Source organism: Babylonia areolata, chromosome 9 (genome assembly GCF_041734735.1).
Source record: "Babylonia areolata isolate BAREFJ2019XMU chromosome 9, ASM4173473v1, whole genome shotgun sequence".
Taxonomy (NCBI): domain Eukaryota; kingdom Metazoa; phylum Mollusca; class Gastropoda; order Neogastropoda; family Buccinidae; genus Babylonia; species Babylonia areolata.
The window spans coordinates 392,199-416,500 of NC_134884.1; the positions used below are offsets into that span (position 1 = coordinate 392,199).

The 24,302-nt window shown below is 48.1% G+C and overlaps 1 protein-coding gene across 1 annotated transcript in view; it reads right to left on the reverse strand.

Moving 5' to 3' along the window:
- Nucleotides 1–24,302, reverse strand: part of LOC143285669 (putative G-protein coupled receptor CG31760) — a 143,853-nt gene that overhangs the window by 55,227 nt on the left and 64,324 nt on the right. The gene's annotated exons all lie outside the window — the stretch shown is intronic.

Consider the following 24,302-nt stretch of genomic DNA (forward strand, 5'->3'; position numbering starts at 1 on the left):
GAGTAGAACTAACAAAGACACTGTCTCCTCATGGTCCATAGTGTGGAGAATAGAACCAACAAGGACACTGTCTCCTCATGGTCCATAGTGTGGAGAGTAGAACCAACAAGGACACTGTCTCCTCATGGTCCATAGTGTGGAGAGTAGAACCAACAAGGACACTGTCTCCTCATGGTCCATAGTGTGGAGAATAGAACCAACAAGGACACTGTCTCCTCATGGTCCATAGTGTGGTGAGTAGAACCAACAAGGACACTGTCTCCTCATGGTCCATAGTGTGGAGAGCAGAACTAACAAGGACACTGTCTCCTCATGGTCCATAGTGAGGAGAGTAGAACCAACAAGGACACTGTCTCCTCATGGTCCATAGTGTGGAGAGTAGAACCAACAAGGACACTGTCTCCTCATGGTCCATAGTGTGGAGAGTAGAACCAACAAGGACACTGTCTCCTCATGGTCCATAGTGAGGAGAGTAGAACAAGGACACTGTCCCCTCATGGTCCATAGTGTGGAGAGTAGAACCAACAAGGACACTGTCTCCTCATGGTCCATAGTGTGGAGAATAGAACCAACAAGGACACTGTCTCCTCATGGTCCATAGTGTGGAGAGCAGAACTAACAAGGACACTGTCTCCTCATGGTCCATAGTGAGGAGAGTAGAACTAACAAGGACACTGTCCCCTCATGGTCCATAGTGTGGAGAGTAGAACCAACAAGGACACTGTCTCCTCATGGTCCATAGTGTGGAGAATAGAACCAACAAGGACACTGTCTCCTCATGGTCCATAGTGTGGAGAGCAGAACTAACAAGGACACTGTCTCCTCATGGTCCATAGTGAGGAGAGTAGAACTAACAAGGACACTGTCCCCTCATGGTCCATAGTGTGGAGAGTAGAACCAACAAGGACACTGTCTCCTCATGGTCCATAGTGTGGAGAATAGAACCAACAAGGACACTGTCTCCTCATGGTCCATAGTGTGGAGAGCAGAACTAACAAGGACACTGTCTCCTCATGGTCCATAGTGTGGAGAGTAGAACAAACAAGGACACTGTCTCCTCATGGACTGTCACAACCCATAAGGGGTTGCCCATGAACCCCCCCCCCCCCCAATCTACTGTGCAACTGTACTGTGCCCTATGACCTGCTCTCCCGAGAAACAGTCAGGAGTGCTCTCAGCAGAAGTAGTTACGCAAAAGGACAAGCAAACAGTTTACCCTGTTATTACAGAATCGCAAGTCACTCATGTTCAATTTTCTGTCAGATCAATGCAAGGAACCAATCGATGGGACGCACAAAACAAGGACACCCTCCCTACCATACCCTTCTATCTAACCTATAAGTACCCCGCATCTCCACCATTGTCACAACCCATAAGGGGTTGCCCATGAACCCCCCCCCCCCAACCCCCCCCCCCCCCCCCGCACCTTCCCACACTAACACACACCCCGACAACACAAAACACAGACATAGATAATTCAGCTCAATTCTCTACTGTTGTACACTTTGAATAACTTGGTCCAGACACACATGTTTAACACTTAACTACAGCAACACTCTTTGGTTACACTCTAGCAGCATGACCACGACACAGTAAGCCCTAATAACGGCAGCACAGATCTACGCAAAAGAAAAAAATGTCTGTTCACTTGAACCTAAATCAAGTTCATCTGTTGAAGGCCAGCATCACTGAACTGGCTTTAGTCGTACACCCGCAGAATCGGAGAGGGTGGAAACGGGAGGAGGGACTGTGGGCGAGGGCGCTGGAAAATATGGGGCTCGGGGAAAGGAGTGGGAGTGAGGGAGTTTGGAACAGACAGGGATGAAGTGGAATGATGAAAAGGTGAATCCTGGAGTCCCCTTGTGGTGGCAGTCAGGGAGAACCCACAGGAAGAAATCACAGGGAACAAATCTGTAACAAGACTCCCATATCTCTGTAGGCTATGCTCTAACATTATGGAGTACCCCCCCCCCCCTTCCTGGAGTGATACAGAATGCACTAAGGGAATAATTGGTTATCTTATTTTCTACAGTCAGTTTCACACGATGCTACGAACGCCAAAAGTACATGAAATGTTTATGATTTATCCAGTAATGGAGGAGTTAAACTCGCATGCAATCCGAAAGAGACATTTACTCTAAATGACAAAAATGTCAGTATCTATCCTTGTGGTTTCAAACTAACGAAACAAAACTCAATGAGCCAACATTGCAATCTACCAATCACATTTCAAACACCACACACACGTTTTGGAAATCTTAGGTTGCAGTTGGACACAATTCGAAAAGGAAATAAATAGGAAACAACTCGAGCTGAATACATAGCAAAAACAACCCTAAACACAACCTTATCAATGATCCCAAAATATTTAGAAATAAAAGAATACTGGATTTAAAAGATGTTTGATAAAACACCTCCCTTAACATTACACACACCCAAAACCAACATATGTCAAGTTACAACGCTAACACCACGAGGACAAACTATACAACTCCCCCCTCACCTGTCACCAGGAATCAGGCACACCACTGGCCCAGGAGAGAACACAGAACACAGATCCACACAGAGGCAGAAGGGGGTCGCACAAGAATCGAATCCCACGACTGTCCAAGAGGGCACCCAACAGCTCGCTTGCTGGAACGGCGACCCTTCTCCTTCCATAGCTCGGCACCAAAGGAAATGCAAAACCCTTCCTCCACAACGACGTTAACTCCGAACTCATCTCAAGAGTTCAGAGCGAGAAGGACTAAGGACATGTCAGACACACATCACAACAGATTCACGTGCTTCAGTTCGGAACAGAACTGAGCACGCAAGAGAACGATAGAGCAAAAGGGGGAGAGAGGAGGGAGAAAGGTAGAGGGAAAAGGAGAGGAGGGGAAGGGAGACGAACACACGAATACACGCACAAATGAATGCCACGAGCCGTGACATGGACCATAGTGTGGAGAGTAGAACCAACAAGGACACTCTCTTCATGGTCTGATCCAGTGTGTGAGTGTGTGAGTGTGAGTGAGTGTGTGTGTGTGTGTGTGTGTGTGTGTGTGTGTGTGTGTGTGTGTGTGTTTGTGTGTGTGAGTGTGTGTGTGTGTGTGTGTGTGTGTGTGTGTGTGAGAGTGTGTGTGTGAAAGAGAGAGAGAGAGTGTGTGTGTGTGGTTGTGCGAGAGAGAGAGACGCTTTGACACTTTAAAGTCATTGGCCATGAGGTCCTTATGATATAGGTGAATGCGTCAACAGACTTTCATTGCATAACAAACCAATATAATAAACGAACGAAAATGGTGAAAAACAATAATGAGACAAAACGAAGTTCTTTCTTGAAAGAAAAATGGTAGCAACCAACAGCCCACCCAACACATAATGACAGAGAGAGACAGAGACAGAGTGTGTTCCTTTCTGCATGCATGACTGTAGGTAAATGTGTGAATGTGAACATTTCAGTTCCAAACAACAGTTTACTGGAGGCCTGGCGGAGTGGGGGAAGGTGGTGTGACTGTGTGGGTGGGGGTGGGGCAAGGGTTGGGGACTGCACGCACGGCAGAATCTAGTGCATTCTGACAGATGCAAAACTCGTGTCACCTGCGAGTCAGTGATGGTGTGTAAATGGATTGTCTTTAGTGCTGTGATGTTTCACACTGCAACGAGTGCCAGCAGTTTTGTCTTTCTCTGCAGCTGTGGACTCTGGCCTGAAGGGGACCACCGGAGCGGAAGACAAGAAGGGGAGAGAAGCAGTTTGTCAAGGGAGGTAACGCCCCCAGTGTGTAAGGCGTGAAGTGGATCAACGGAGCGGAAGACATGAGGGGAGAGAAGCAATCTGTCAAGGGCGGTAACGCCCACTGACGGCTGATCAGCGGCGGTGGGGGTGAGGGGGGAAGAGGGGTAGGGAATGATACAATGACATCACGTGACGCTGAGCAGCGAAGGAACTTAAGATAGTGTGGAGGAGGGGGGGGAGAGGGGGAAAAGAACACAGTGGGGAGGTGGAAGAGGGAGGTGTGGAGGTAAATGAATGAATAAATGTGGAAGGGAGGGTGACGGGGAAGGTGTGGAAGGGAGGTAGGGAGGAAGGAGAAGGGAGGAAAGAGGGGGAGGGAGGGAGGGGGGAGGTGTGTAAGGGAGGGAGGGAGGGTGGAGGGAGGATGGGGAGGGGAGGGTGTGGAAGGGAGGTAGGGAGGAAGGAGAAGGGAGGAAAGAGGGGGAGGGAGGGAGGAGTGTAAGGGAGGGAGGCAGGGTGGAGGGAGGATGGGGAGGGGAGGGTGTGGAAGGGAGGTAGGGAGGAAGGAGAAGGGAGGAAAGAGGGGGAGGGAGGGAGGAGGTGTGTAAGGGAGGGAGGGAGGGAGGGAGGGTGGAGGGAGGATGGGGAGGGGAGGGTGTGGAAGGGAGGTAGGGAGGAAGGAGAAGGGAGGAAAGAGGGGGACGGAGGGTGGAGGGAGGATGGGGAGGGTGTGGAAGGGAGGGAAGAGAGGAGGGTTTGGAAGGGAGGGGGGAAGGAGGAGGGAGAGGGTGTGAAAGGGAGGGAGGAGGGAGGAGGGAGAGGGTGTGGAGGGGAGGGAGGAGGGAGAGGGTGTGGAGGGGAGGGAGAAGGGGGAGAGTGTGGAGGGGAGGGAGAAGGGGGAGAGTGTGGAGGGGAGGGAGGAGGAGGAGGAGAGGGTGTGGAGGGGAGGGAGAAGGGGGAGAGTGTGGAGGGGAGGGAGGAGGAGGAGGAGAGGGTGTGGAAGGGAGGGAGAAGGGAGAGGGGGAAGGTGTGGAAGGAGATGGAGGGGTGGAAGGGCGGGAGGAGAGGGGAGGGTAAGGGGTGTGGAGAGGAAAGGGAACACTGCACCCTGTCTTGTTGGTGTGTTTTTAATCTCTACACCCTGTGGTCTGTGTCAATCTCTACACCCTGTGGTCTGTGTCAATCTCTTCACCCTGTGGTCTGTGTCAATCTCTTCACCCTGTGGTCTGTGTCAATCTCTTCACCCTGTGGTCTGTGTCAATCTCTTCACCTTGTGGTCTGTGTCAATCTCTACACCCTGTGGTCTGTGTCAATCTCTACACCCTTCCTGTCCTGTGGTCTGTGTCAATCTCTTCACCTTGTGGTCTGTGTCAATCTCTACACCCTGTGGTCTGTGTCAATCTCTTCACCTTGTGGTCTGTGTCAATCTCTTCACCCTGTGGTCTGTGTCAATCTCTACACCCTGTGGTCTGTGTCAATCTCTACACCCTTCCTGTCCTGTGGTCTGTGTCAATCTCTACACCCTGTGGTCTGTGTCAATCTCTTCACCTTGTGGTCTGTGTCAATCTCTACACCCTGTGCTCTGTGTCAGTCTCTACACCCTTCCTGTCCTGTGGTCTGTGTCAATCTCTACACCCTGTGGTCTGTGTCAATCTCTTCACCTTGTGGTCTGTGTCAATCTCTACACCCTGTGGTCTGTGTCAATCTCTACACCCTGTGCTCTGTGTCAATCTCTACACCCTTCCTGTCCTGTGGTCTGTGTCAATCTCTACACCCTGTGGTCTGTGTCAATCTCTTCACCTTGTGGTCTGTGTCAATCTCTACACCCTGTGCTCTGTGTCAATCTCTACACCCTGTGGTCTGTGTCAATCTCTACACTCTTCTGTCTGTCCTGGTCAGCGTCAGTCATGACGACACCCCCTCCCTTTCCCTCCCCTGGACGCACCGGAAGTGACTGACTATTGGCTGTTATTCAGACCACAGGGGTTTGTCCTGTCTCTGTCTCTCTCTCAGGACCACAGGGGTTTGTCCTGTCTCTGTCTCTCTCTCAGGACCACAGGGGTTTGTCCTGTCTCTGTCTCTCTCTCCCTCTTTCTCTCTCTCTCTCTCTCTCTCTCTCTCTCTCTCTCTCAGGACCACAGGGGTTTGTCCTGCCTCTGTCTCTCTCTCCCTCTTTCTCTCTCTCTCTCCCTCTCTCTCTCTCTCTCATGACCACAGGGGTTTGTCCTGCCTCTGTCTCTCTCTGTCTCTCTCTCCCTCTCTCTCTCTCTCTGACCACAGGGGTTTGTCCTGCCTCTGTCTCTCTCTCCCTCTTTCTCTCTCTCTCTCTCTCAGGACCACAGGGGTTTGTCCTGCCTCTGTCTCTCTCTCTCTCTCTTTCTCTCTCTCTCTCAGGACCACAGGGGTTTGTCCTGCCTCTGTCTCTCTCCCTCTCATGGAAACCATGGTTCTGTCAACAGTATTGTTTCAGTGCTGACTGTCACCTTTTAGTACACACACACACACACACACACACACACACACACACACACACACACATCATTCATAGATGAGAAGAAAAGCACTTTGGAATGGTGTATGACTTTGCACCTTGGTGGTAACGACTTGTGAGGGTGGTGGTGGAACTAACGACCAATATACAATCAGTGACAATCATGGCGATATAATCAGTTAGTCACTGTGACGACAGTGAAGCGGATCGTGGTGGAGGACCAACATTGACAAGACTGTTACAGTTACAAGACTGTTACAGTAACGACAGCGTATTATGCAACTGCTACATCTACTAGATAAGTTCTCAAATTAATTCAAATCAAATCATGTTGTTTATAGCCCAGCCAACCACTAAGGCTAGATAGGTGCTGATCTTGTACATTTTCCAAGCATTATCATGTTGAGTTAACGAACGTTATTTATTTTTAACTTTTGTTTGGCTATATACGTTGTTTACTCCTTTGTTATTCAACTGGCCGGCTGTCTACATAGCAAATTGTGATGTTTAACAGTGGTACATATAGAGGTATAGCCTAGAAGGAAGAGGAGGAGGAGCAGCAGCAGCAGCAGAAGCAGAAGAAGAAGAAGAAGAAGAAGATAAAGAAGGAGGAGGAGGAGGAGGAGGAGAAACGTAAAGAAGGCACGGGCAACAAGTTTCAGCAGCCAAACGATCGTGAATTTAGTGATCGATAAGCTGGTGAGGGAAAGTCCCAGTACTACTATTGATCTTAATTAAGCAGGCCCCGGAGTGTGGCCATGGCGCTGCCTGATGAAGGACCAGCAAGACAACCCCCAGACACCACCCCCAAAACACCCCCCGATACCCCCCAGACAACACCCCAACCACCCCAGACACCACCCCGAGAGACCCCCAGACACCACCTCGACACCACCCCCAGAGAACCCCCAGACACCACCCCAACCACCCCAGACACCACCCCAACCACCCCAACCACCACCCCCAGACACCACTCCAACCACCACCCCCGACACCATCCCAGACACCACCCCAACCACCCCAGACACCACTCCAACCACCACCCCCAGACACCACCCCACACCACCACAGACACCACCCCCACCACCCCGAGACACCCCCCCCAAGACCCCCCCCGACACCCCCCACCACCCCCAGACATCACCCCCAGACACCACAGACACCCCCTACCCCCCCCAGACACAACGCCCAGACCGCCCCCCCCCCCCCCGAAACCCCCCAGACACCCCCCCATACACCACCCCACCACCCCCAGACATCCCCCAGACCCCCCCCCCCTAGACGCCACCCCGAGACACCCCCCACCCTCCGACACCACACCCAGACAACCCTCCCCCCCCCCGACACCCCTCTGACACCCCCCACCACCCCCCGACACCACCCCCAGACAACCCTCCCCCCCGACACCCCTCTGACACCACCCCCAGACACCACCCCTAGACACCACCCCCAGACAACCCTCACCCCCCCCGACACCCCCCGACATCACCCCCAGACATCACCCCCAGACAACCCTAACCCCCCGACACCCCCAGACACCACCCCCCGACACCCCCCACCACCCCCAGACAACCCTAACCCCCCCGACACCCCCAGACACCACCCCCAGACACCACCCCCCGACACCCCCAGACACCCCTCACCCCCCGACACCCCCAGACACCACCCCCCGACACCCCCAGACATCACCCCCAGACACCACCCCCCGACACCCCCAGACATCACCCCCAGACACCCCCCACCACCCCCAGACAACCCTCACCCCCCGACACCCCCAGACACCACCCCCAGACACGAAGAAGCAGCTCCCATCTCAGTCAGTATAATGTCACCTGTTAAATGAAAACACTGCCGTTCAGAGGCTGTTAGACAGCCAGACAGCTTTGGTTAATTAAAACTGTCAACGATTTGCCGTTAGCCCTTGATCAAAAGAAGCTCTGTTTGTTCTTCAAGATGATATTAGATCTGTGGCATTCGACACGTTGAGAATAACATCCTCCTTGGTTGCAGTAAGTTTTCGCTATTCAAGACATTGCTCTGAATTAGTGTAGATCGTATCTTTCAAACCCAGACAGTTGTCATAACAACAGTCTCTCGAATCCAGCAGTGTGCTGTGACGTTCCTCAAGGTTTTGTCCTTGGACCCGTTTTGTTTTCTTCACCGTGTACCTGTCAGTACAGCTGCTGCTCACTCCCTCACTCGCCAGTATGCTGAACCCCAACTGATCCGATCATGTATGTCTCCACTGCTCACGTGCCAGATTCTTTTTGTCATGGGAAACTCATCCAGTACCATCCTCTGAGTTAGTGAAGAATCTTGATGTTACTCTGGATTCTCAGTGGACGATAATGTAGACCCAGTCTCTCAATCTCATCCTGAGTGTCAGGTTTGAGTTATGTTGTATCAGGTGTAGTCGACACAACCTTTCTGAGAAATCAACCAAAGTAAAGGTAATCAAATGAATTCTGTCAAGAATTGATTATTGTATCTGTTCTCAGTGGCTACCCATGATACTAATGAAGCAAACTGAAGAAGCTGCATAATACCGCTGCACGCTTGATCTTAGACAGGTCAGACCTCAGCACTTCATCTGCACACTTGGCTCTGGCTTCCTGTAGGTTCTGGCATTGGTTGATTGTCTTTTGCAGCAGCATTCTCCATATTGGACCATGTGTCTTTTGCTGCAGCATTCTCCGTATTGGACCATGTGTCTTTTGCTGCAGCATTCTCCGTATTGGACCATGTGTCTTTTGCAGCAGCATTCTCCGAAATGGACCATGTGTCTTTTGCAGCAGCATTTTCCGTATTGGACCATTTGTCTTTTGCAGCAGCATTCTCCGTATTGGACCAACATTCCTGTCCAGCATAGAGCGCCCTAATGTTCCAGACACACGTATTTCTCTCCAGCAGACATTCTTTATATTCTTGGAGTCAGTAAATAATCTTTTCGTGAACGTGTCTTTGTACCTTCCGAACGGAATTCCCTCCCTGCCAGTCCACGAAAGAAGACTGAGTTGGAAGCACGTCGCACATCACGGTACTGCGAAAAGCACATGTTTCACGGCGAAAAGCACATGTTTCACGGCGAAAAGCACATGTTTCAGCACGTTTCACGGCGAAAAGCACGTTTCAGCACATGTTTCACGGCGAAAAGCACATGTTTCACGGCGAAAAGGATATGTTTCACGGCGAAAGCACATTATTTAGCACATGTTTCACGGCGAAAAAGAATGTTTCACGGCGAAAACGCTAGTCATGTTTCAACATACGCGCCGAATTCAGCACATGTTTCACGGCGAAAAGCACATGTTTCACGGCGAAAAGCACATGTTTCACGGCGAAAAGCACATGTTTCAGCACATGTTTCACGGCGAAAAGCACATGTTTCAGGGCGAAAAGCACACGTTTCAGGGCGAAAAGCAGCAGGACTGACTCTACACTAAGCAGGTGACGATGACTGCCCACACTATCATTGATCTGAATTCACCAGATTCAGGACCTGGCCAGGGCACTAGGTGTATGTGCAGGCATATGATATCCATCATTTCTTGTATGTGGCACCTTCTCTCTCTCTCTCTCTCTCTCTCTCTCTCTCTCTCTCTCAATTCACTGCCAATTTTCGTGGTTTAAGTTTGATTGATTGGTAAAGAGAACAATTACTGGTTGTTGTTTTTCTGTTGGCGTTAAAGTATGTAAATTATTGCTGTTGCCACCTTGTCAAAAGACCGTTCTTGGCAGTGACAAATATTGTACGTGTTAAGTGTCAAGCATCTCTCTCTCTCCATCCAGCTGTCTCTCTCCCCCCCCTCGCTCTCCAGATCCTGTCGTGACCACGATCTGTTCATTCTCACAGGGTCTGACCACACTGGATTTATCCTGTCGTGACCACGATCTGTTCATTCTGACAGGGTCTGACCACACTGGATTTATCCTGTCGTGACCATGATCTGTTCATTCTCACAGGGTCTGACCACACTGGATTTATCCTGTCGTGACCACGATCTGTTCATTCTCACAGGGTCTGACCACACTGGATTTATCCTGTCGTGACCACGATCTGTTCATTCTGACAGGGTCTGACCACACTGGATTTATGGGAACATCAGGCATCTGCTCCTCTATTCCGGCAGGTGTGGTGTGACGTAATGATCAGTCTGCACGCTTTGACCCCACCCCCACTCCCCCCACCCCCTTGAAATTGAAAGTCAAACTGTTAATTCTGCCTGGGGACTGGATGCAAAAACCTTGCTGTGTCTTTCCATCCTCTCTCTTTCGGTGTGCGCGCAGATTATCTATCTATTAATCTATATATATGTGTGTGTGTGTGTGTGTGTGTGTGTGTGTGTGTGTGTTTCTTTCTTTCTTTCTCTAATTTAACGTCTTTTCACTTTGAGTGTGTGTGTGTGTGTGTGTGTTATCCATCAGATCACAAAAAAACGTCACCACAAACCCACCACTCACGTCATCCTTCACCAGGCCCCCCCTGCCCCCTCCCACCTCTATTTCCTGTTGACCCACAGCGCCAGACACCACCACCATCATCACCACCACCATCACACCCACCACTACCACCATCACCACCACCACATCCGAGTGACACCCCCCTTCCCTCCCCCCACCCTGATCACCTCTCCCACACCCAGCCTGCCATCTTCAACAGTTGTCGGGGATTAGCAGGGCGGTGGGAGAAAGGGGAAACACTTCAGTCTGGTCCACACAGAACTCTTCAGTCTGATCCACACAGAACTCTTCAGTCTGGTCCACACAGAACTCTTCAGTCTGATCCACACAGAACTCTTCAGTCTGATCCACACAGAACTCTTCAGTCTGATCCACACAGAACTCTTCAGTCTGATCCACACAGAACTCTTCAGTCTGATCCACACAGAACTCTTTCAGTCTGATCCACACAGAACTCTTTCAGTCTGGTCCAGAACTCTTTCAGTCTGATCCACACAGAACTCTTCAGTCTGATCCACACAGAACTCTTTCAGTCTGGTCCAGAACTCTCTTCAGTCTGATCCACACAGAACTCTTTCAGTCTGATCCACACAGAACTCTTTCAGTCTGATCCACACAACTCTTTCAGTCTGGTCCAGAACTCTCTTCAGTCTGATCCACACAGAACTCTTCAGTCTGATCCACACAGAACTCTTCAGTCTGATCCACACAGAACTCTTTCAGTCTGATCCACACAGAACTCTTTCAGTCTGGTCCAGAACTCTCTTCAGTCTGATCCACACAGAACTCTTTCAGTCTGATCCACACAGAACTCTTTCAGTCTGATCCACGCAGAACTCTCAGTCTGATCCACACAGAACTCTTTCAGTCTGATCCACACAACTCTTTCAGTCTGGTCCAGAACTCTCTTCAGTCTGATCTACACAGAACTCTTTCAGTCTGATCCACACAGAACTCTCTTCAGTCTGATCCACACAACTCTTTCAGTCTGGTCCAGAACTCTCTTCAGTCTGATCTACACAGAACTCTTTCAGTCTGATCCACACAGAACTCTCTTCAGTCTGATCCACACAGAACTCTTCAGTCTGATCCACACAGAACTCTCTTCAGTCTGATCCACACAACTCTTTCAGTCTGGTCCAGAACTCTCTTCAGTCTGATCCACACAGAACTCTTCAGTCTCTTCACAGATGGCGTTGTAAACCACAAATATCAAGAGACACGGGAAGAACAAGTTTTGACAACAATGAATGCAAGGAGAAGGGGGGAGAGAGATGGAGAGAGGGAGTGAGGGAGAGAGAGTGAGAGGGAGAGAGGGAGAGACAGGGAGAGAGAGAGAGAGAGGGAGAAAGAGAGAGAGGGAGAGAGAGGGAGGGGAGAAAGGGAGAAAGAGAGAGAGAGAGAAAAGGGAGAAAGAGGGAGAGAGAGAAGGGGAGATAGGGAGAAAGAGAGAGGGAGAGAGGGAGAAAGAGAGAGAGGGAGGGAGACAGACGGATAAATAGAGAGAGGGAGAAAGTTAGAAAGGGGGAGAGAGAGAGAAGGGAGAGAGGGAGAAGGAGAGAGAGGGAGGGAGAGAGGGAGGGAGAGAGGGAGGGAGAGAGGGAGATGGAGAGAGAGGGAGGGAGAGAGAGAAAAAGAGAGAGGGGGAGAAAGAGAGAGATGGAGATAGAGGGGGAGAAAGAGAGGGAGAGAGGGAGAAAGAGAGAGAGAAAGGGAAAAAGAGAGGGAGAGAGAGACGGAGAGATGGAGAAAGAGAGGGAAAGAGGGAGAAAGAGAAAGAGGGAGAAAGGGGGAGAGAGAGAGAGGGGGAGATGGAGAAAGAGAGAGTGGGAGAGGGAGAAAGAGAGAGTGGGAGAAAGAGGGAGAGAGAGAGGGGGAGATGGAGAAAGAGAGAGTGGGAGAGGGAGAAAGAGAGAGTGGGAGAGAGGGAGGAGGAGAAAGAGCGAGAGAGGGAGTTGTAAAATAAGTAAAAATAGGCAGGTACAGTTTGCTACAGTGGGATTTTGACCGAAGTGTGTTAATCATTCAGTCAATCAATCCATCAGCCCCTCCCTCTTTCACTCTACTTTCTCTCTCTCCTTTTTTTTGTCTCTCCCCTCCTCTCCCTCTCTCTGCCCACTTCTACTTGTTACCGGCCCCATCTCGCCCCCCCTCCCCGCCCCCTGCCTCTCTCTCTACTCTCCTTTCTCTTCTCACTCCCTAACACACACACACACACACACACACACTCTCTCTCTCTCTCTCTCTCTCTCTCTCCAGGCTGGGCAGAGCGAATCCAGTGCTCCTCCCACCCCCTCTTTCCAACCTCATGACCCATACAGGGCGAGGCATGGAGACCCTCGCTACAGACGGTCACCTCTTTCTTTGTCTCTGAGACCACTCCCCACTCCCTCCCCTTCCCTCCCCCTCCCCCACTGTACTTCCTCCTCCTCCCCCTTTCCCCGCGGTGCTGTGACTGTGTGTGCTGTGCTCCTTGGATCAATAGGATCCACTGTGGTCCTATGGCTTAGGTAGCAAGGTAAGAGGGCCTGGGGACAGGGGGGGGAGGGGGATGGAGGTGGATATCTGGAGAAGGGGGGGACTTTGATTTGGGGGAAGGGGGGGGGGGGTTCACGGAAGAGAGAGGAAAAAGGAAATAGCATGCTCATGACATGTGGCACGATGGAATTACACAATACACAATACTTGATCTCAACATGAGAAATTCAGATGTGGTGTAAAACAGAAAAACAATACAAGAAAATCACAGTCATTCAACGTGTATATATATATATATATATATATATATATATATATATATATATATATATGTGTGTGTGTGTGTGTGTGTGTGTGTGTGTGTGTGTGTGTGTGTGTGTGTGTGTGTGTAAACCATATTAGATGACAACCTAGGGCAAACCATCATTACAATCAATAATCACAGTAGACAACAACAGAAACCCTTAAAAAGTAATTTAGAGTAAATCATACATACACTACCACAGCCATACACATGAAATAATAATCACAGTTGAAGAATAGACATAATAGTATACTAAAAGTTGACATAGACATATAATATCAGTATGCAATTCATAGTACTTTGAGTTAAGATGTCATATTCCACGCACATATTCTCTGGCGTTCATTTTCAGTCGTACATCTGATTATCCATTACTGTCATTTAATAGCTGGATTGACATTGGAATAAAGCTGCATTTGGTTCTGTTTGTTTTAAATTTCGGAACTCAGATACGTTTGCCCGAAGGTAGGAGCTGATAATGGTTTGCCAGCGTATGGTCGTTGTCACTTGAAATGCATGTGGCTTTCTGTCGAAATCTGACATTGTACAAATCACACAAACTGTCCTGTCTCACACCCACAACCTTGCTGCACACATTCACAGTCTTGTTTAGCATATTCTTATTCTTCACAACGAGACCTCCATACCAGCATATTTAAGAAAATGTCAAAACAGATTCGATAAAGCATCTATAAAATCCTTCAAGTACTTTTGAATTAACTTTGATGTGTCTGAGTTTCTGTAGACAATAGATGCGAGACGGGCACTTTTTGTTGATAAAATTTGTATCAGAAGTAAAATTCAGCTTATGATCAAGAATACTTCCTAGGTATTTGTATTTATGCACTCTTTCAACCTTTATATCATTAATAAACAGGTCACGGATTGGGGAGGCCTTTAAAAAAAATTAGTTACCATTTCTTTACACCAGGAGGAAAATTTTTTAACTTGCTCAAAATAAATAGCATCAGATCTCGTCTGACAGATCTTCTAGAGCTGAGTCATCAGAATATTTAATTATAGGAATTGTGTCTGAGCCAGTGCAGTCATTTGTATATAGATTGAAAAGAACATGTGACAGGACTGTACCTTGAGGGGCACCAGTGTAAGTTGTTTTCACAGCAGACAGAGCTTGTCCAAACGGACCGACTGACTTCTCTGAACAAGAAAACTATTTATTCACGAGATGAGATTTGCACTGATGAAAATGAGAGAAGTTTACGTACCATGAGATGTGGCTGAATGGTGTTAAATGCCGATGAAAATTCAATAAATAAAATACGAACAAATGAATTCGGTTTTTCCAGATGAGTGTATGCATAGTGCAAGAGTGTAAGTGTGGCATCAGCTGTACTCCGGTTGGATCTGTATGCAAACTTGTACTGATCATGGTAGGGTGTTGTGTATGCTAGAATGTGTTTCAGGATGATTCGTTCTGAACATTAGTCATTAAAAGAAACCGGGTTTTTGTTCTTTGGCACTGGACTGATCACTGAATGCTTCCACAAAGCAGGTACACGACAGACCTTCAGAGACCATGTGAACAGGTGACTGAACACACCACACAACCGTGAGGAACATGTCTTCAGGAGCCGTCCACTGATCCCATCAGGGCCTACTGCCTTTTTGACAGGCAACTTGAGAAAAGCAGATTTTACAATGCAAGGATCAATGGATAAAACACGAATCAATGGATAAAACATTGATTGGCAATTCGGTGCAGAACATCAGATTGTGAACATCAGATTGAACACACACACACACACACACACACACACACACACACACACACACGCACGTCACGATGTCTACAGTGGGGACTCTGAGCGTGGATCACGGAGCCACGAAGACTTGTCCCTGAACACGTTGGGTTCTGTTCCTGGGGGTGAGGGTGTTGGTGGGGGTATAGGAGAGGGTGTGGGGGGTGAGGGGGGGGGGGGGGTTGGCGGTGGGAGATGGGTTGTGGGCAAGGGAGCAGGTGATGAGATGGGGGTTGTGAGTGATGTCAGTTTTTGAAAGTTTTTTCAAGCGAGTTTGTATTTTATCGCATAAAAAAAACGATATTCTTGTGTCATATTCATTCCACATGTATTGTTGGCCGCAGGGTAAGCGCTACATAACTGCACATCATCATTTTTCATTATCATCATCATCATCACCATCATTATCGGTACTATCGTGACAGGGGACGGCGTGAGTGACGTGGAAACCTGACATGCACATCACGCGACAGGCCGTCAATGGAGCAACAGTGTGACTCCTCTCCCTGCGATTTCAGCCCTGTTATTATTATCATTTGAGCCGTTATTATCATTATCATCATCATTTGAGCCGTTATTATTATTATTATTATTATTATTATTGTAGCCAAGCGCTTAGCTTCAGGTACTGCTTCCTTGATTAAAGCCGACACAGGACATGTGTGAACGTTTTAACGCCGTGTCCACTGTCAGTTTTGGGGGGTTGTGGGTGGTGGCGTGGGCTGCAGGTTGAAAGGCGCTTCATCCCATTTCACGTCACTGGCTTTTCCAGCCAAACAGCGAGGCCAGGGGATATAACCTTCTTGACAAAGCGGGGTAATCAAGTTTGAACAGCCTTTCACCAGTCTTCACGCTTTGTTTCCGTCGGGGCCAAAAATTATTCCCCCTTGAGAATGGCGACATCTTGCTGACGACAGCTGACAGAGTGCCCTCCCTTCTCCTTCAGCTGGGCTGTGTCCGGGTACTGGGGATATGTCCGGGTACTGGGGATATGTGTTGGATAGTGGGGATATGTGTTAATAGGGATATATGTGGGATAGTGGGGGTATATGTGGGATAGTGTGGATGTGTCTGGGATAGCGTGGATATGTCCGGGAGAGTGGTGTTATTTCTGGGATGGTAGGGGTATGTCTGGGACAGTGGGGATATCTGTAATCAGACATGTCTGGGTACTGGGGATATCTGTAATGAAATATGTCTGGGATACTAGAATACTGGGGATATCTGGAATGAAATATGTCTGGGATACTAGAATACTGGGGATATCTGGAATGAAATATGTCTGGGATACTAGAATACCAGCAAATAGAGATGTCTTGGTTACTTGGGAAAAAAGCAACCGGAAATGCCTGAAATAGCGGGGATTCCGGCAATCCTTTCTGCTGGCCCGTCAGATGTGCGCGATGGTCGGTGCATGATGCTTCATGATGGTGCATGATGGGGCGTGATTCATGATGGTGCATGATGGGGCGTGATTCATGATGGTGCATGATGGCGCGTGATTCATGATGGTTCATGATGGGGCATGATGGTGCATGATTCATGATGGTTCATGATGTGGCATGATTCATGATGGGGCATGATGGGGCATGATTCATGATGGTGCATGATGGGGCATGATTCATGATGGGGCATGATGGTGCGTGATTCATGATGGTTCATGATGGTGCGTGATTCATGAGGCATGATTCATGATGGTGTATGATGGTGCATGATTCATGATGGTTCATGATGGGGCATGATTCATGATGGGGCATGATGGGGCATGATGGTTCATGATGAGGCATGATGGTGCGTGATTCATGATGGTTCATGATGGTGCGTGATTCATGATGGGGCATGATTCATGATGGTTCGTGATGGTTCATGATGGGGCATGATGGATGATGATTCATGATGGTGCATGGTTCATGATGGTGCATGATTCATGATGGTTCATGATGATTCATGACGGTTCGTGATGGTGCATGACGGTTCATGATGGTGCGTGATTCATGATGGTGCATGATTCATGATGGTGCATGATGGTGCATGATTCATGATGGTTCATGATGGTGCATGATGGTTCATGACGGGGCATGATTCATGGTGGTGCATGATTCATGATGGTGCATGATGGGGCATGATTCATGATGGTGCATGCCACGCGAGTTGTGACGTCAGGCATCAGTGACCTCGGGGAAAACAAACCACAAGGAGTGCCTGCCCGTCAAGCACAATATCACCACTTTTACCCGCAGACATCCACGACGTGCCGCTTGTTTGACTGGAGGAAAAAACACGTTTTGAAGGTTTGTTCAAAAGAACAGCAGTTCTCCTTGAAAGCTGAAATGTCGACATTCAAGCTGCACTCAACGCTAAATGATGATGATGATGATGATGATGATGTTGCTCGTGCCTTTGATGTTGATGACGATGTTTTTATTCCCCTGAAACATCTGGTTTGATTCTTTGCGTCACTTACGTCACTCATCCGCAACATCTTCCACACACACACACACACACACACACACACACACACACACACAGAGTTCGTGGCAGTCTGTATGGAGCTATCGGTGTGATGTGGTCATGTTGCACCTCACCAGAGAAGATCCTGTACGGCTTCCTGTGGGGAGGGGGGGTGAGCTATTTAGCGCTGCCTGTGGGGAGGGGGGGTGAGCTATTTAGCGCTGCCTGTGGGGAGGGGGGGTGAGCTATTTAGCGCTGCCTGTGGTGTGGGGGGGGTGAGCTATTTAGTGCTGCCTGTGGGGAGGGGGGGTGAGCTATTTAGTGCTGCCTATGGGGAGGGGGGGTGAGCTATTTAGCGCTGCCTGTGGGGGGGGGGGGGGTGAGCTATTTAGTGCTGCCTGTGGGGGGGGGGGGGTGAGCTATTTAGTGCTGCCTATGGGGAGGGGGGGGTGAGCTATTTAGCGCTGCCTGTGGGGAGGGGGGGTGAGCTATTTAGCGCTGCCTGTGGGGGGGGGGGGGGGTGAGCTATTTAGTGCTGCCTATGGGGAGGGGGGGTGAGCTATTTAGCGCTGCCTGGGGGGGGGGGGGGGAGGGGGGGGGGAGCTATTTAGCGCTGCCTGTGGGGAGGGGGGGTGAGTTATTTAGCGCTGCCTGTGGGGAGGGGTGAGCTATATAGCGCTGCCTCTGGGGAGGGGGGTGAGCTGTTTAGCGCTGCCTGTGGGGGTGTGGGGTGTGTGTGTGAGCTATTTAGCGCTGTCTGTTCTTATTTTATTTTTTTAAAGAAAAAATACTCAGTCTGATACAACGTAAACTCAGAATACTGGATTTTGTCATTCACACTGAAACGACATGAACTGACATAATCCTGGGTTTTGTTGTTCAGACTGATATAATATGAACTGATACAATCCTGGGTCTTGTTGTTCAGATTGATATAACATGAACTGATATAATCCTGGGTTTTGTTGTTCAGACTGATATAACATGAACTGATATAATCCTGGGTTTTGTTGTTCAGACTGATATAACATGAACTGATATAATCCTGGGTTTTGTTGCTCAGACTGATATAACATGAACTGATATAATCCTGGGTTTTGTTGCTCAGACTGATATAACATGAACTGATATAATCCTGGGTTTTGTTGTTCAGACTGATATAACATGAACTGATATAATCCTGGGTTTTGTTGTTCAGACTGATATAACATGAACTGATATAATCCTGGGTTTTGTTGTTCAGACTGATATAACATGAACTGATATAATCCTGGGTTTTGTTGTTCAGACTGATATAACATGAACTGATATAATCCTGGGTTTTGTTGCTCAGACTGATATAACATGAACTGATATAATCCTGGGTTTTGTTCAGACTGATATGATATGAACTGATATAATCCTGGGTCTTGTTGTTCAGACTGATATAACATGAACTGATATAATCCTGGGTTTTGTTGTTCAGACTGCTTTCACATGCATGTTTGAACACCTGAGTGTCAAGGTATTTGTCCGAGTCGACAGACATAATAACAAAGGTGTTTATGGACACGGACATTGTCAGCCAGATGCACACGATGCCAGACAGGACTTAGACCATGAAAGCAAAATTAGTTCCGTGAGTCCCGAGACAAGCACGTCACGCCGACATGGGATGACAACCCTTGTGCTGTCATGCAGGTAAACAACATGGGATGACAACCCTTGTGCTGTCATGCAGGTAAACAAGGTAGATAGGAACAACATGGGATGACAACCCTTGTGTTGTCATCCAGGTAAACAAGGTAGATAGGAACAACATGGGATGACAACCCTTGTGCTGTCATGCAGGTAAACAAGGTAGATAGGAACAACATGGGATGACAACCCTTGTGCTGTCATGCAGGTAAACAACATGGGATGACAACCCTTGTGTTGTCATGCAGGTAAACAACATGGGATGACAACCCTTGTGCTGTCATGCAGGTAAACAAGGTAGATAGGAACAACATGGGATGACAACCCTTGTGTTGTCATGCAGGTAAACAACATGGGATGACAACCCTTGTGTTGTCATGCAGGTAAACAACATGGGATGACAACCCTTGTGCTGTCATGCAGGTAAACAACATGGGATGACAACCCTTGTGCTGTCATGCAGGTAAACAACATGGGATGACAACCCTTGTGCTGTCATGCAGGTAAACAACATGGGATGACAACCCTTGTGCTGTCATGCAGGTAAACAAGGTAGATAGGAACAACATGGGATGACAACCCTTGTGCTGTCATGCAGGTAAACAAGGTAGATAGGAACAACATGGGATGACAACCCTTGTGTTGTCATGCAGGTAAACGAGGTAGATAGGAACAACATGGGATGACAACCCTTGTGCTGTCATGCAGGTAAACAAGGTAGATAGGAACAACATGGGATGACAACCCTTGTGCTGTCATGCAGGTAAACAACATGGGATGACAACCCTTGTGTTGTCATGCAGGTAAACAACATGGGATGACAACCCTTGTGCTGTCATGCAGGTAAACAAGGTAGATAGGAACAACATGGGATGACAACCCTTGTGTTGTCATGCAGGTAAACAACATGGGATGACAACCCTTGTGTTGTCATGCAGGTAAACGAGGTAGATAGGAACAACATGGGATGACAACCCTTGTGCTGTCATGCAGGTAAACAAGGTAGATAGGAACAACATGGGATGACAACCCTTGTGTTGTCATGCAGGTAAACGAGGTAGATAGGAACAACATGGGATGACAACCCTTGTGCTGTCATGCAGGTAAACGAGGTAGATAGGAACAACATGGGATGACAACCCTTGTGTTGTCATGCAGGTAAACAAGGTAGATAGGAACAACATGGGATGACAACCCTTGTGCTGTCATGCAGGTAAACGAGGTAGATAGGAACAACATGGGATGACAACCCTTGTGTTGTCATGCAGGTAAACAACATGGGATGACAACCCTTGTGTTGTCATGCAGGTAAACAACATGGGATGACAACCCTTGTGTTGTCATGCAGGTAAACGAGGTAGATAGGAACAACATGGGATGACAACCCTTGTGCTGTCATGCAGGTAAACAAGGTAGATAGGAAGAAAGTCAGACATTCCTAATTAAGATTTCGCCTGGTGGCAGATTGATAGAATCTGAACTTTCGCCAAGCGAAGGGCATGCCTCTCTCTACATTGACACAAAGATTGACACCAGGTTAACATTTACAGACACGCCATTGATCCACAAGCTCCAAGATTTTTTGTTCTGTAAATGAGGAAGTTTACTTCAGCCTGTTTATGTGGAAATGTACTTCGCTGTTCAAAAAACAGCCATGTTAAACAAACAGCCATGTTCAACAAACAAAGGTCATTTTGAAAACATGAAAAATTACCAAACAATTCTCGAGAGAAGACCAAAAAAAAAAAAAAAAAAATCAGAATGTCAAAGCTAGTCAGGATGGAAATAAAACAGGTTTCGACAGTACTCTGCTGAGACACAAAAAGAAAGGAGGGGAAAAAAGGAGAGAGAGAGAGAGAGAGAGAGAGACACAGAGAGAGAGAGAGAGAGAGAGAGAGAGAGAGAGAGAGAGAGAGAGAGAGAGAGAGAGGAGACAGAGACAGAGAGACAGAGACAGACAGACAGACAGACAGAGAGAAAATGTGCGAGCGATTGTATGTGTGGTGTGGTGTGGTGTGTGTGTATGTGGTGGTGCGGTGGTGTGGAGTGGTATGGTGTAGTGTGGAATGTTGTGTGTGTGTTTGTGTGCGTGTGGTGGTGATTGTGGTGGTTGTGTGTGTGTGTGTGTGTGTGTGTGTGTGTGTGTGTGTGTGTGTGTGTGTGTGTGTGTGTATGTGAAGTCAAGTCAAGTCAACATTTTTATTTCAAGATGGTAATTGAATAAGCAACAACTGCTTTTTACATAAAGCCATCTAGATAATAAAAAAAAATAAACAAAACAAATATAAATATAGATAAGAAAGAAAAGAAATAAAGAGGAGAAACATAAGGGGGAAAAAAAGAAAAGATACATACATACTAGAATTGCGCGATAATGAAATACACAGTAGCATTCACATACCCCCTCATATAACACAAGTAAACCGTGTGTGTGTGTGTGTGTGTGTGTGTGTGTGAGTGTGTGTGAGTGTGTGTGCGTGCGTGCGTGCGTGCGTGTGTGCGTGTGTGCGCGCGTGTGTGTGTGTGCGCGCGCGCGCGCGCGTACGTGTGTGTGCGTGCGTGCGTGCGTGCGTGGTGTGTGTGTATGTGTGTGTGTGTGTGTGTGTGTGTGTGTGTGTGTGTGTGTGTGTGTGTGTGTGTGTGTGTGTAAGGTGTAACATGTCATATCTGCATGGTGGAAGTCACCTTCGTAAAAGTGTTTTGCCTGTCCACTGTCAAAGCTGACTGTTGTCACAGCTGACTGTTGTCACAGGATGAAAGGTGACTGTTGTCACAGGATGAAAGGTGACTGTTGTCACAGGATGAAAGGTGACTGTTGATGAAAGGTGACTGTTGTCACAGGATGAAAGGTGACTGTTGATGAAAGGTGACTGTTGTCACAGGATGAAAGCTGACTGTTGTCACAGGATGAAAGGTGACTGTTGATGAAAGCTGACTGTCCTCACAGGATGAGAGGTGACTGTTGTCTCAGGATGAAAGCTGACTGTTGTCACATGACGAAAGGTGACTGTTGATGAAAGGTGACTGTTGATGAAAGCTGACTGTCCTCACAGGATGAGAGGTGACTGTTGTCACAGGATGAAAGGTGACTGTTGTCACAGGATGAAAGGTGACTGTTGATGAAAGCTGACTGTTGATGAAAGCTGAATGTTGTCACAGGGTGAAAGCTGACTGTTGTCACAGGATGAAAGCTGTTGTCACAGGATGAAAGGTGACTGTTGATGAAAGCTGACTGTTGTCACAGGGTGAAAGCTGACTGTTGTCGCAGGATGAAAGCTGACTGTTGATGAAAGCTGACTGTTGTCACAGGATGAAAGCTGACTGTTGTCACAGGATGAAAGCTGACTGTTGGTGAAAGCTGACTGTTGATGAAAGCTGACTGTTGTCACAGGATGAAAGCTGACTGTTGATGAAAGCTGACTGTTGGTGAAAGGTGACTGTTGATGAAAGGTGACTGTTGTCATAGGATGAAAGGTGACTGTTGTCACAGGATGAAAGCTGACTGTTGATGAAAGCTGACTGTTGTCACAGGGTGAAAGCTGACTGTTGTCACAGGATGAAAGCTGACTGTTGTCACAGGGTGAAAGCTGACTGTTGGTGAAAGCTGACTGTTGTCACAGGATGAAAGCTGACTGTCTTCACAGGATAAAACGCTAATCCTCACGTGATGGAAACAGAACCGACCAGGATGGAAACGGGATGGAAATAGGACAGAAACAAATCTTTACAGAATGGAAACAAAACTTCACAGTATAAATAGGTCGGAAACAAAACTTCACAGTATAAATAGGTCGGAAACAAAACTTCACAGTATAAATAGGTCGGAAACAAAACTTCACACAGTATAAATAGGTCGGAAACAAACCTTCACAGGATGGAAATAGGATAGAAACAAAACGTTACAGTATGGAAATAGTCTGTACTCACCTATCTGTACATCTGTCTGTCTGACAATGTATTGCATTTTATTGTAGCGAATTACTTTTTTTCACAACAGATTTCTCTGTGTGAAATTCGGGTTGCTCTCTCCGGGGAGACCGCATCGTGACACTGAGAGTACCACCCATTGTTTTTTTTTTCTGCCTGTAATATAGTGGGGTTTCTTGGGGGGGGGGAGGGGGGGGGGGTTACAGAAATTTGTCAGGGACAACCCTTTTGTTGCCTTGGGTTCTTTTACGTGCGCTAAGTGCACCCTGCACACGGGACTTTGGTTTATCATTTCATCTGAATGACTAGCATCCAGCCTACCACTTAAAGTCCAGTGGACGGGGTAGAAAACACTGGCGACTATGGGATTCGAACCAGTGCGCTCAGATTCTCTCGCTTCATATGCGGACGTGTTACCACCAGGCCATCACTCCACAGCCTGTCTTCTCTCTGTTTATCTACACACCTGTCTGTACATCGGTCTGTACATCGGGTTGACTGTCTGTCTGTCGGACTTTCTCCCTGTTTGTCCTTCTCTCAGTCCACTGTATGTCTGTTCCATACCTCCCGCCCTTCCTCCTTCCCACCTTCATTCTCTGTCTGTCTGTCTGTCTGTCTGTCTGTCCGTGCAAACTGCTGGGCAGGTGATATGAAGAGGGGTCGATACAAAATCGATGAAGTGTGCAGGACGTGATTTGCCCCAAGTGTTATCGATCTCCGGATCAAAGAGACCTACCCCAGTGTGTGTGTGTGTGTGTGTGTGTGTGTGTGTGTGTGTGTGTGTGTGTGTGTGTGTGTGTGTGTGTGTGAGACACACACACACACACACACACACACATGTGACACACATACACACACACACACACACACGAAGCACGTGCCAGAAAACACTCACGTAACTGAACATTGGAAACCAGCCACCCTCCCATGACGCCCTCCAGAAAACACATCCCTCCAACACACACTCTGGCACGTACACATCCCTCCAACACACACTCTGGCACGTACACATCCCTCCAACACACTCTGGCACGTACA